Here is a 14,774-nt window from a genome sequence, read left to right on the forward strand (position 1 = left end):
TATATTTTATTGAAAAAAATTATTATTCTAACAAAAAGTACCTCTGGGGAATGCTTAAATTAACTCAAAAGTTATGTTATTTTGGATTTTATAATTTTTTTTACGACAAAACTAATTGGATATTTGTCTTAAAATATCGTTTTGATTATTTAAACTATTTAAATATTTATTTTTAATTAATATTAATGATTTAAACTACCTTAATGTTAAATTTGGCATAAAAATATATTTTATTAAGTGATAATTACTATTTATTAAACTCTCTTTTTTGCCAAAATTTCTGTAATTTTGATCATATTCGTACTAAGTATATACTAGTTCTATTTTTTTTTAAATTACTTGTTACTTATTATATGTATATCAAAAATTAATTGCCAATCAATAGTAAAATAACATATATAAATATATACGACATATAGTAGTTGATTTTTATTAATTCGCATATAGTATTTTTGTCATTAATATGAAAATTTGCAAGTATATATATAAGAGAGAAACTTTTCATGGTAATTTATTTATGATTTAATTATTCTATTAGTTCTTATAATTTTTTTTAATTTTTAATTAGATTTTTATTTTTTATTTTTAATTAAATTCTTATATTACTTTTAATTTTATAATTAAATTATTTTTAATATAAAAAATATTAAAACTAACTAAATATTTTTTTTATAAATTAAAAATATTTATAATTAAAAATTTAATTAAATCTTTAATTTTATATGTATTTTAAAAAAAAATATTCTATTAATTTTTTTTAACGCTTTTATATCCAAAGTGTTTACATGAGTCGTCTTCGATTAGTAATAAACACAAAAGAAGTAATCCTGTATATCTGGACAACTAAGTAACAAAAGATAGGCATGGACCACTTTATGCGAACTAGTGCGTGGACTAGCGAGAAAAATGAGTTCATTGAAAGCACGCGAAAATGTGCCGTGTCATGCGCATATATATTCGGGTTGAGAAATGTTATTTTTACATTAAAATCGATCATTAAAATTAATTATTAATGTATTTATATATAAATATATATATAATTTAATTTATTTTTAATGTGTATTTATATTTTAATATATATTTTATATTAGTAACTGATTTTAATAATTAATTTTAATGTATATATAACATAACTCATTTATTTTTCGATTGTGTATCTCTTAATTCAATAAATTAAAAACTAATTTTATATATACAAAATAAAATTCAAATTTTTCATACCTGTTTAAATAAACGAATAAACTCATCACTCAATCAAATATAATCAAATTAATTTGCGCATACATATATATATAAGAGCACTAGTATTGCACTTACTAGATTCTATTAAATTCGAGGAATGAGAATATATTAGCGATCAGAGTGTGTATCATCATAGAAGTAAAAATTATTTAAAAGATAATAAAAATTAATTAAAAATATTTTTTATATTTATTATTATTTTTAAAATAATATATAATATTAAATATTATATACACATAATTATAAATTATAAATATTAAATTAAATAAAATAATTTTAAATTATTATCTTCTTAATATTAGTGGATAGAAAAATGCGTGGCGGAGGAGTTCATCACGTTACGAGGGAATTAAGGGTTTGTGGCATCTGCTGCTATATATATGGTCCCCCTCTAGTATACTCGCCATCGCTGTATTAATATTCTTCAATTCATTCTTGTGCGATGATAAGACATACACCATGATAACTACTACACTCTTGTGTAAATACAACTTTTCAAGGCCACCCACTTACTATTATTATTCCAACCAGCGTTCAGGGATACAACTTTGAAGCAACACTTTGAGCCCTCTCGGTATCTATACATCAAGAGTATTTTTAAATAAGGTTACACATTTAAATATTTTTGTTAATTAAATTAATTTAATATTAATAAAAATTAATTATAAATAATATTATTTTAAATTTTATTGTTTATTCCCATAATAGATAAATCATATGATAACTTATGTATAAAATATATTTAGTATTGTCATCTTTTAAAAAACAATTTAAGATGTATTGGCCAAATTTAATTTTACTTTATTTGCTTTCTTATTTGTTTTATGAAAAGGTTTTCAGAGTCAAACTGCTAGCCAACATTATACTCAATATTTCTCACTTAAAATTGATGATTATTAAAAATAAATATCTAAAATTAAAAGCAATAAAACATCCAAAACTCAAGTAAAATATATTTAAAAATCAAATAAAATAAAATTAGTTTAGAATATAGAATTTAAAATTTATAATTTAAGATTTAAAGTTAAGAATTTATGGCAATTAAAGATGGCAAGTAATCGATGATAATAGGTCATATAATAGACTATTGGAGGATATTGAACCAGAGACAGAACTAATAGTAGAAAAAAAAAAGTGGAACTAGAGGAAGCTAGTGCTGAAAGTAAATTATAGGAGGTTAGACCTTCAGCAATTGAACCCAAGAGAACTAGGAAGAAATCTAATTGGATGCAAGACTACATTGTGAATTAATGAATAAGAACTACTATAATTCTATCTTTTGTCATTTTGACTAGTTAGTTACAGGATAGATATTATATAGTGAAATATCATAATAGAATAATTAGTTAGAGAAATTTCTGGGATCATTTTCATAGGAGTGAACTCTCACTTGAATAGAAGTATATTTTTTTGTAACCTCTTTTCATCTTCTTTTTCATTAATTTAATAATTCTGTTCATACAATTTCTTATCTATAATCTTATTTTCTAGCTTAACATTTGGTGCTTTCATTGAGAGAGATGAACATCCCCGATGAACTCACTTAGCATGCAGATATTGTTGCACTTCAATGCAATCGCATTGAAGTTTCAAGTCAAATCGGAGCCACCAATGCTCGGATGGATGAGATGGAGCATTCTTTGCGAGAAATTTAAGTAATGATAAAAGATGCTTTGAAGATAAAGAGAATTGAATCAAACTCTGACGAGAGAGGACTGGCACATAGCTCCAGAGCTCAATGGAGCATTGGCTCCTCTCAGATCGTGAATCGCACTCTCAAGACCGATCTTCTGTTGTTTGATGGATAGAAGGTAGAGGAGTGGGTATTCAAGGCCAGAGAATATTTCAAATCGTATTCGGTTCCAACCAAAATACGAGTATGTATGCTCTCTTTTCACTTCTTTGGACTTGCATACTCCTGGTACAGATGGATCATCAATAACAATATAAGTCATATCTGGGAGTCATTTCTGAATGCTTTGTTGGTTTGATTCGATCAAAGCCAATTTTATGATCCGAAGGCGGCTCTTAAGGAGCTGAAATAAACTAATAGTGTTGTTGAATATCAAAGTTTGTTTGAGAAAATCTCCAACCATGTGATAGGTCTCAGTGAATAATGTTTAATATCCCTTTTTGTAGTTAGACTGTAGGACTATCTCAAGTATATGTGAACTATTATTTACCAAATCTACCACTTATGTTACTACCATTTTGTTAGCCAAGCTGCATGTGAACAAAAATTCACAATACACAAATCCATCACATAAGAAACACACTACAACAAATACAACCAACACTACTATTTTTAATCGCCCCAATGCAACCACCCTAAAAACCCCAACTTAAAACCCAATTTCAACCCGGTTTCAATTTATACGCCTAATTAAAACATCCACACAAACCATACTCCACCCTTCAAGAGACTGTCGACATTAGAAATTAAACTTAAAAGGAAGAAGGGCTTATGCTATCATTGTGAGAAAAAGTGATTTCTAGGGTATAGATGCAAAATCACTTGTTACCTACTCATTAGAAAGAAAAAATGCAAGAGTTACTTAAGAAGTCAGATCCGGAAGTGGTGCAAACCCCCCTGGTGGCCAGCTCGGTGGTAGTAGAACCAATTCAATTAGAAATTAGCTTCAGTGCTATAGTGGGACAGTGTCAACCCATTACCTTTCGATTGAAAGGAATGTATAAAGGGCAACCAGTGATGGTATTGATTGATGGAGGAAGTTTCTATAATTTTTTGAAGGTTAGTGTTGTAAAAAAGTTATATTTTCCTATTACACAAACTACACCACTACAAATTTTGATGGGCAATGGAGATATAATAGGATGCAGAACTGCATGTGAGGAGGTCCCTCTTATCATGCAAGGCTACCAATTTTTTGTTAGTATCTTTGTGATGGAATTACAAGGTGCTGATACTGTCCTTAGGGTTCAATGGCTTATGTGTCTAGGGTACGTCTAGACTCAGTATGACTGCTAACCATTGAGTTTGTGGTGAATGGCATTGCCATGAAGCTTTAAGAAAAACGTTTATTATAAGCTGAGGCTATTAACAACAAGATGTTGCAGAAATTGGTGACTGCTGATGTTGTGACCACCTTATATCATCTTAAAATGTTTTAGATAGCAGAGGTAGGAAGCTAGTGTGTCTCCAATTTCAACCGAGTTGCAACCCATTCTTGAGGAGCACAGTGCAGTCTTGGATGAGTCCACTGCACTTCCACCGCATTGAGAGATTGATCACCAAATTCACCTAGTTCTAGGGTCTCAACTGGTGAGTGTAAGACCCTACAAGTACCCCCACTTCCAAAAGGAAGAAATAATTGATTGGTAGCTGAAATGTTAGAGGCAGACATCATTCGTGAAAGTCAAAGTGTTTTCTCGAGCCCTATCCTATTGGTGAAGAAAAAGGATGGTAGTTAGCGATTTCTGTGGACTATAGAGTGCTCAATGCCATTACGGTTAAGAATAAGTTTCTTATTCCGACGATAGCGGAGATTTTGGATGAACTATTCGGTGCTGAATTTTTCTCTAAGATTGATATAAGATCTAATTAGCACCAAATCCCATGAATGATAAGGCTATACCGATGACCACTTTCTGGACCCACCAAGGCTACTATGAGTTCGTAGTGATGCCCTTCGGGCTCACCAATGCTCCTTCAACTTTTCAAGCAACTACGAATATGATCTTTCGGCTTATTTGTGAAAGTTTATTGCTGTATTTTCTTTATGATATTTTGGTGTATAGTAAGACATGGGAGAAGCATCTCCAACACTTAGCTTTGACCCTCACTACTTTGGCTCAGCATCATCTTTTTTCCAAGAGATCCAAATGCCTCTTTGGACATGGCAAGTTGAATACATTGGTCATGTTGTGGGTGTCGAGGGAGTGAAGGTGGATCTCTCCAAGATTGACTCTATTCAAGCATAACCGAAGCCAATGACATTGAAACAACTACGGGGTTTCCTAGGCCTAACGGGATACTATCAAAAATTTGTTAAACGATATGCCCACATTGCGCACCCGCTTACCGAGTTGTTGAAGAAAAACTTCTTTTGGAGGCAAGAGGCAAATCGAGCATTTTTTGAACTGAAGGCTCCGATGATTTAAACTCCGGTGCTAGCTCTTCCGAACTTTTCAAAACAGTTCATTATTGAGACCGATTCGTCTTATATGGGAGTAGCTAGGGGTTGTATTATCTTAGGAGGGCCACCTTATTGCACACTTTAATAAGAAACTTTGCAATAAAATGATGCTATCGTCTGCCTATCTGAGAGAGCTCTATGCCATCACGCAAGCTATTGCTAAATAGCATTATTACCTCTTAGGCAAACAGTTCATTATCAAAATAGATCATCAGGGACTCAAGGAGCTTATATCTCAAGTGGTTCTCACTCTAAATCGGCAATACTATTTGACTAAGCTACTTGGATATGATTTTGAGATTCAATATCGACTGGGACGTTTGAATCAAGTTGCTAACACTTTATCTCGTCACCCTAATGTACTACCACAGGCAGAGTTTCAAGACATCTCCACAATGTAGAATTATCTAATTCAATCCTTGAATGATGCTAATGCGCATTGCGAGGAGTTCCAGAATTTGCACCAGCAATTAAAGGCAGCTAAGAATGGAATTTTGTTGTACTAAGGCTATGAGTAGGTGCCGGACTATCAAGGGGTGAGGCAAACACGACTACACGAGCTCCACTCTTCGCTACGAGATGGACATGGGGTTCTTAAGACCTATAAGGCTCTAAGTGACTTGTTTTTTTGGCCCCGGATGATGGTGGATGTGTAGCGGTACATTGAGCAGTGCATAGATTGTCAAGTCACTAAATACATGCCGGCTAAAACACAAGGGTTGGTCCTACCATTACCAATTTCATTGAAGTCATGGGAGGAAATTTCGTTGGATTTTATTGTGCAATTGAAAAAGTCAATTGGTTTTAATGTTATCTTAGTGGTGATGGACAAATTTAGCAAGTTTGGGCACTTTACCTTGTTGAAACTGGGTTTCACTGCCAAAGACACAACGAAAGCTTTCACCACTTTAATGGTCAAGCTACATGGTTATCCTGCAGCTATGGTCTCAGATAGGGACCCAATTTTCATGAGCAGATGCTGGAGAAATTTATTTGAATTTAATGGAACTAAACTACATTTCAATACAACATATCACCCTTAGAGCGACAAACAAACTGAGGTTATAAACAAAATGCTGGAACAGTACCTACGTGTATTCGCTCACTTCTATCCCTCTTAATGGGATTCCTACCTAGCTTGGGCAGATGGCTATTGACATGTCACCTCATGAACCATTCTATGGCTTTGTTCTTTGCTCATTACTAGGATACATTCCAGGTTTAGTTCAAGTGTTAGAGGTGGATGACTTTTTACGCATTAAGGACGCTCTGGATAGGAAATCATGTTTTACCCTGCAGTGTGCTTAGGAAAAAATATGGCGACAAGCAGATGCACACTAGTGGAACAACAAATTTCAGGTAGGGAATTGGGTACTATTGAAGAATAAACCATATAGGCAATTATCACTCATAAGGACTCAATATAATAAGTTACGAAAACGATTTTATGGACCTTATCAAATTAAACAGAGGATAGGGAAGGTAGTTTACTGTCTCGAGTTGCCACCCACTTATGCGCGTTCTACTCGATTTTTCATGTGTCTGTGCTAAAGCAATTCCATGGACCACTGCCGGCGGAACCTCCCTCAATGGCTGACTTTCCATCTTCACTTCAACTAAATCCCTTGCAATTCTGGGATGGCGTTGTGTCACCACGTCGGACGGACCTCGCACCCAAGTTCTTGTGGATTGGGAAGGAGCTTCACGTGAGGAGACAACTTGGGAGGACATCAAGGAGTTACACATGTTGTTTTTTGAATCAGACCTTCTGGACAAGGTTATAGTGGAGGGAGGGATGATTGATATGCTATTGGAGGATATTGGGTCAGAAATAAGACCAGTAGCGAAAGAAATGGTAGAATTTGAGGAAGCTAGTGTTGAAAGTGAATTAGAGGAGGTTGGGCCATCAACAATTGACCCAAGAGAACCATGAAGAAACCCAATTGAATACAAGATTACTTTGTGAATCAATGAATAGGGATTACTATAATTTTATCTTTTGCCATTTTGGCCAGTTAGTTACAGAATAGATATTATATAGTGAAATATCACAATGGAATAGTTAGTTAGAGGAATTTTTAGGATCATTTATGTAGGAGTGAGTTTTCACTCGAATAGGAGCGTATCTTTCTTGTAATCCATTTTCATATTCTTCATACATCAATTTAATAATTATACAGTTCATATAATTTCTTATCTATAATCTTATTATCTAGCTTAATACCACATGTGGCAGGGCCGATGTAAGACTTGAAATTTTCGAAAAATATTATTATGAGTTAATTTTGATTTATTTATTCATTAAGTACTTTAATCTTTGAAATTATTTTATTAAAGATAATTAAAGCAAATTTTGATTAATTGAGTTTAAAATAATTTAAAGTTTTATTTGATTTTATAATTATCAAATTTTTTTATATTTAAATTATAAAGTTTAGTAATTATAAAATAATAAGAATTTTACATGAATTGGTTTAAATAATTGAAATTTCAGAATTTAATACTTTAATTTTTATGAGCAAAGAAAATTAATTATATTATTTTTAATTTTAAATTAAAATACTTGGAACAAATTGATAATTAAATAGTACTTTATAGATATTATTATTGAATTACGATTAATTTTTAATTACTCTATTATCTATAATTTTATTAAAATTACCTAAACTACCCAAAAAAAGATGAAAATTAGGCCTTTCTGGATTGCGCTGCCGTGGCTGTGAACACCGAAAACTGCCGCTGGAGCCCCTGCCTTCTTGGTAAGCGTTTTTATTTCTGGAACCTTTGAAAATCATTATTTCAATATAGGTTGTTAGAGATTCTGAACTATTGGTACCTTAGGGATTTGGTTCGGTGATTGCAAGTTAAAATTGGGGTTGCTGCCACTCTTTCTGGTTTTGTTTGAATCGTGTCGCCGCATCTCTGGATGTCGGGAACGACATCATGGCTGATGGGACCACCACTTGAGCCGTTGTTTTTCGGTTCAGTGTTTCTTCTTAGTTACGGTAAGAGTTTTTGTTCCTAAAACCCCTTTAGTCACTGTTCTGTTATCTTAGCTGAGGTTTTGCAGTGTTATTTGTTACATGATTGAGTTTCGGTTATTATATATTGCGATTAGAATTGCTATGGTTGCTATGAAAGTGGTTTGAAGTTGAGGTTGTGGTTGCCGTCGTTGCGGGCCGAGAGAAAACGAGTTTGTGACGCGTTCTTGAGTTTTCGAGTTTCGACTATTCGAGGTAGGGGTGCTTTTCTTTAACTCATTTTATTTTCGAGAATTGTTATAAATTAATATTAATGCGAAATGTATATTTTGTAGTCTCGTAAGTCTTATGGATTAAACTGAGTTGCTTTGAATGAATGTAAATGCTTGTTTGAACGGTTTATTGATTGATTGAAGATATTTAATCGGGTTTGTATTTGGTTTAAGGTTATTATGAAGATGATTGGATTCTGGCTGCTTCTGAATATTGCATTGAAAAGTTGGTTTGATAAAATAATATGAAAAGTGATTTCTGGGTTTAGAGTTAATTTGATATTGAAAATGAACCGATATTGGAGATGGATTCTATTGAATTATTGGATAAGATTCTGAAATTTGGAAATGATTTTTGGTATTAAATTTAGTTTAATTTATTGAAAACGGTTGAAAAGAGTTTAAGAAATGGTTTAGATGGGACTCGAGAAGGGTGGTAGAGTCCAAATTTTAGAGGATATGCTGCTGAAATTTTTATAAAATTCTAAGTATTTGTTTGAAGCATTTTTTAAAAAGAAAATTGAATTTAAGAATCAAATTATTTGATTTTGAATTATTTCAAAAAGAATTACGTTTGAGTTCGATTGTTAAAAAAGTAATTACGTATGTGATTTTGATTTATTAAGAAAAATTTTATGTTCTGTATATGATTTATTAAGAAAAGATTATTCTTGAGTTTCAATGTAGTAAGAAAAGGATTATATTTTGAGCGTGATTTGTTAAGAAATGAATTATGTCTAGTTTGGAATTATTGATGAACGAAATGAGAGGTGTGATAATGAAGGATAATGATTGCGTATGATTGAGGTATGCTGATGAATGAGACATGATTGAGAATGATGTGGATATTGATGAATTATAATTGAAATATTCATATGGCTTATTTATTTGAATTATCTGATATATGAGTTTTCTTGGGTAAAGTACCGTGGCTTGCCACCATGTGTTCCAGGTTAAGACTCGATACGCTGTTGGCCCTACGACGTAAGGGTGACCGGGTACTTATAAATTCTCGGAAATGGTACCCCCATTGAGCTATTTCATATATATATATGAGAAAAAGCTATGCATAGACTCATGGGGATGCGCATCGGGGGACTGTCCAATGGTTAGCTACCAGGACATGTCGGGTTGGTTGTATAACCGACAGATGAGCTCATTAGCCATAGGACAGGCATACATCATATGCATTTGTATGTTTTACTTGAGTTTGAATTTGTTTTGGGTTTGTCTAATTGCTAAACTGTTATTAACTGCTATTTGAGCTATTTGCTGTAACTGTTATCTATACCTGTGCTTTTCTTGTCTGTTTTGCTTGTGTTTGTTCTGATGTGGTACTTTCGAGATTATTGGTGATGAGATGATAATTGTATTGATTGGTTATGTGATAGGTTGAAAGCTGTGATTGGTTTCTGATTGAGTTATTAGTAAAGTATGAAAAATCAAGCTGGTTCAGCATAGACTTAATGAACATATGCTTGGAATAGGTTGGTCATTCATACGGTTTAGGAAACCGATTAAGATTCTCTTACAAGAAAAGAAAGGTTTTGGATTTTCTGAAAAATAAATAGTTTCTTTGAAAAGTTTTGGATGATTAACCGTTGATTTTTAAAAGATTCATATGACGAACAATAATCACTACCTTAAAACCAATTCTTCTCTTTATACGTATCTTCTTATAACAATTCTTAAACCCTCTACTGAGAACCCTTTCGAGGATGATGTTCTCACCCCCTACAGAATTTTTCTTTTCAATGACAGGTTCAAGAAGCTTTGGCACGAAGCCGCGATTCGAACTACGGAGCTTTGCATATATATATGTTTTCCTTTTCTGTTTATGATTTAGTTTTAGATTTTATTTTACCCCTCGTCATTTGTCATTTTGAGAATTTAGAGCGGCATAACTTGTATATTAAGAAGTTTTGAATAAGTTTATGTAATTATTATTACACGAATATAATATGTGACTATGTGATTTTTAAAGTAAAGGTTTTTCGCTTTTATAATTAAAAATTGGGTTCATATTTATGAATACTCAATATTAAATAAATATAGAGAAAATTCCACTCCCCTCCTCTGCGAGATGCTAAAATGACACTTCCCTCCCCTCTATTTTATAAATGTACACTTCCCTCCCTTCTAAATTTTAAAAAATCCCATCTTTAATCCATTTAAAATTTTTTGTGTTAACGAATGTTAACTTTAACCATTTTTTAAGAAAAAATAAATTATTTTAAAAAAAACTCATATTAACAAAAATTTTATTTTTTATTATTAAATTTTGTTTACCAAAATACCCTTTAATAAATTATTCTTTTATTGATTAAATTGTATTTTTTAAAAAATTTAATAATTATATTTTTTTTCTAAAATATTCTTTAATAATTTTTTAATTATTAAATTATAATTTTACCAAAATTTTCGTTAACAATTTTTTTATATTTTACTATTAATTTTTCGATATCTATATATATTATTTTAACATTAAATAAAAAATTTTACTAAAATTATTTTTCAATATCAATATATATTAATTGTTATATATATTAACAGTAGTAAGATTTTTTTATTTAATATGAAAATAATATATATTGATATCAAAAAATTAATAGTAAATATAAAAATAATTGTTAAAAAAATTTTGGTAAAATCATAATTTAATAATTAAAAAATTATTGAAGGGTAGGTATCTTAGAAAAAAATAATTTAATTATTATTTTTTTAAAAGTATTTTAATAAAAATACAATTTAATTAATAAAAAAATAATTTATTAAAGGGTATTTTGGTAAGCAAAATTTAATGATAAAAAATAAAATTTTTGCTAATGGGTATTTTTTCAAAAAATAATTTATTTTTTCTTAAAAATGGATAAAGTTAATATTAGTTAACATAAAAAATTTAAAACGAATTAAAGAGAAGGTTTTTTAAAAGTTAGAAGGGAGGAGAATGTACATTTATAAAATAGAGGGGAGAGAAGTATCTTTTTAGCATCTCGTAAGGGAGGGGAGTGGAATTTTCTCATAAATATAGTATCAAAATAAAGGATTAAAAATAAGTAATACTCGAACTTTTAGTACGTGTTAAAAGTAAGGGTATTACAACCGATAATAATTGTGATATCTAATGATAGTAGGTAAAATTAAAGTGTTAGAAGAAAATATTAAAAAAAAATAAAAGAATAATTTAAAAAAAATTAAATAAATAATTTTTTTATGTGTTGACTTAAATGAGCTGATTCTTTATTAGTTCTATAACCCTATTCTTGTTTCATTCATAAGTTACAACAAATTTACCATGTTACCATGCTTTCAAAATATGACCGAAATTGATAAATTTATAGTTGTTTACAACCATATTGAACCGACCAATTTAAATAAAAATCAATGATTTGACCAGATTGAAACTATTGGATAGAATTGTAATCGACCTGATCAACAACGATTAAATTTGTTGAAAATCATCTTGTTCGCAACAAAATGGGTTGCAGAAAACCGTAATATAAATATGAGAAAATTTTACTCCCCTCTCTTGCGATATGTTAAAATAATACTATTTTTTTTCCTATTTTATAAATATACATTCTCTTCCTTTCTAACTTTTAAAAAACCTCTTCTTTAATCCATTTTAAATATTTTGTATTAACTAATATTAATTTTATCCATTTTTTAAGAAAAATAAATTTTTTTAAAAAAATATCCATTAGCAAAAATATTACTTTTTATCATTAAATTTTGCTTATCAAAATACCCTTTAATAATTTTTTTTTATTAATTAAATTATATTTTTACCAAAATATTTTTAAAAAAATTAATAATTAAATTATTTTTTCTAAGATACCTATCCTTCAATAATTTTTTAATTATTAAATTATGATTTTACCAAAATTTTTGTTAACAATTATTTTTATATTTTACTATTAATTTTTTTATATCAATATATATTATTTTAACATTAAATAAAAAAATCTTACTACTGTTAATATGTATAATAATTAATATATATTGATATTAAAAAATAATCTTACGAAAATTTTGTATTTAATGTTAAAATAATATATAGATATCGAAAAATTAATAATAAAATATAAAAAATTATTAACAAAAATTTTGACAAAATTATAATTTAATAATTAAAAAATTATTGAAGAGTATTTTAGAAAAAAATAATATAATTATTAATTTTTTTAAAATATAATTCAATCAATAAAAGAATAATTTATTAAAAGGTATTTTAGTAAATAAAATTTAATGATAAAAAATAAAATTTTTGCTAATGGGTATTTTTTAAAAAAATAATTTATTTTTCTTAAAAAATAGATAAAATTAATATTTGTTAACACAAAAAGTTTAAAATGGATTAAAGAATAGATTTTTTAAAAGTTAGAAGGAGGAGAATGTACATTTATAAAAAAATGAGAGAAAAAAATTATTTTAGCATCTCACAGAGAAGAAGAGTAGAATTTTCTCTATAAATAAACTCCTATAGAGGTCCACGGTGCACCACCAGTAAGGCATTTGGAATTAATTCCAAAATTGTAAGCTGGTTTTACTTATCATTTATTTTTTTTTGTAATTGACACTTATTATTAATTTAATAACTATTATTTTCATCTTAATAACCAAACGGTCATAATATAAATATTATTTATTAATTCTATGTCTATAAAAAAAATTATATCTATTTTCAAGAAGAACTCATATGATAAATTTTAAGATCTGAATTACTTTACTATTTTAATATATTTTTTATAATTAATTGAATAGAATGTTTTTCACAGTTATCCACCCTTCATGCGTTTTTCTTCTTGTGGAAGTAAACATCTTCTATAGATGAAGAGACAAATTCAATTCTCTTTACAATAAGATATGTTTTGAGTTTGAAATTCTAATACTCAATTCTTTTCTCAATTTTATTTTGAGTTTAAAATTTTAATCTTATTCTTTTTAATTCTAAGATTAATAATTTTATAAACTTTTATCAATCTTTTTCAATTATTACTCCATTCTATAATTATAATTGTTTATGATTTACTGTGATTATTGATTTATTGCAACAACCTTTATCATCATTTATCAATTATTAGATATGTATTTTTTGTAAAAGGAGAAATTATAATTTACAGAAAAACAATGAATTTTTTCATTCAAGCAGTTGATTGATTAGTGAATAAAAATTTTATTCCGTTTACAATAATCAATTATTTTACAAGCAAAAGTTCAGTTTTTTCTGTTTCTAGTCAATCGATTTTATTACTTATCTAATTAATGAATTGAGGGATTCAATTGATTAGTTGAACTATCCAATTGATTGGATATCTTCAGAATTTATATATATATATAAACAACAATCAATTGATTGAAAGATTTTTCTAATCGATTATATTTACAACAAATACGTTTTTTCGATTGTTTATGCTATTAAACAGATCAAACATACAATATATTATATAAAATTTTCTCAAATAATTTATATTGTTTCTCTTTTTTTTAGTAATAGTTTAATTCAAAAGAATAATAAAGATTGAATCTTAATTTTATAATATAATATTTGAATTTGAGAAATCAAATTAGTAGAAATTATTCCTACATCAAACTTCATAAAACATATTAAACTAGAATTAAGGTCACCATTGATAGATGTTCTATTTTTTCTATGATTTTAAATTATTAGTGATAGAGTTGTAAAGATAAAACAAATGATGAATAATAAAATTATAATTTATAAAATAAAAAATAAATTTTAAAATTAAATAATATATAAAAAATTAATTAATAAATAAAATTTAAAATAGATATTTAGCAATTATTTGACAATTTAAAAAATATATTTTATTATTAAAACTATTTAATAGTTCAAACATTTAGGAAACATTTTATCTATTGCCAACTTGGCTAATGAAATAAACTAGCGATAAAGACTAAATTCAAAACTTTTTAAATTTTATCAGATTAAAATAAAAATATTACAAAAATAAAAAGCAAGTATTTTATTTGCAGAGAGAAAAACTTATTTAATTAAGCTGAAATTACTGTTTTTGTTAAATTGTCTAATAACGATGATTTTGCTTTGCACACCTAGCTAGTGTAACACTTTTCTCATAATGTATATTTAATTTATTGGT

The 14,774-nt window shown here is 28.4% G+C and overlaps 1 long non-coding RNA gene across 1 annotated transcript; it reads right to left on the reverse strand.

The window, feature by feature from the left end:
• Positions 1–1,516: 1,516 nt before the first annotated feature.
• On the reverse strand, positions 1,517–7,509 carry LOC140174801 (uncharacterized). The gene is made up of 2 exons (XR_011864541.1): positions 6,891–7,509; positions 1,517–1,820 (listed from the first exon to the last, which is right to left on the reverse strand). It is a non-coding gene; the product is annotated as an uncharacterized lncRNA (long non-coding RNA).
• Between the last annotated feature and the right edge of the window lie 7,265 nt (positions 7,510–14,774).

The sequence above is a fragment of the Arachis hypogaea genome, chromosome 8 (genome assembly GCF_003086295.3).
Source record: "Arachis hypogaea cultivar Tifrunner chromosome 8, arahy.Tifrunner.gnm2.J5K5, whole genome shotgun sequence".
Lineage (NCBI taxonomy): Eukaryota > Viridiplantae > Streptophyta > Magnoliopsida > Fabales > Fabaceae > Arachis > Arachis hypogaea.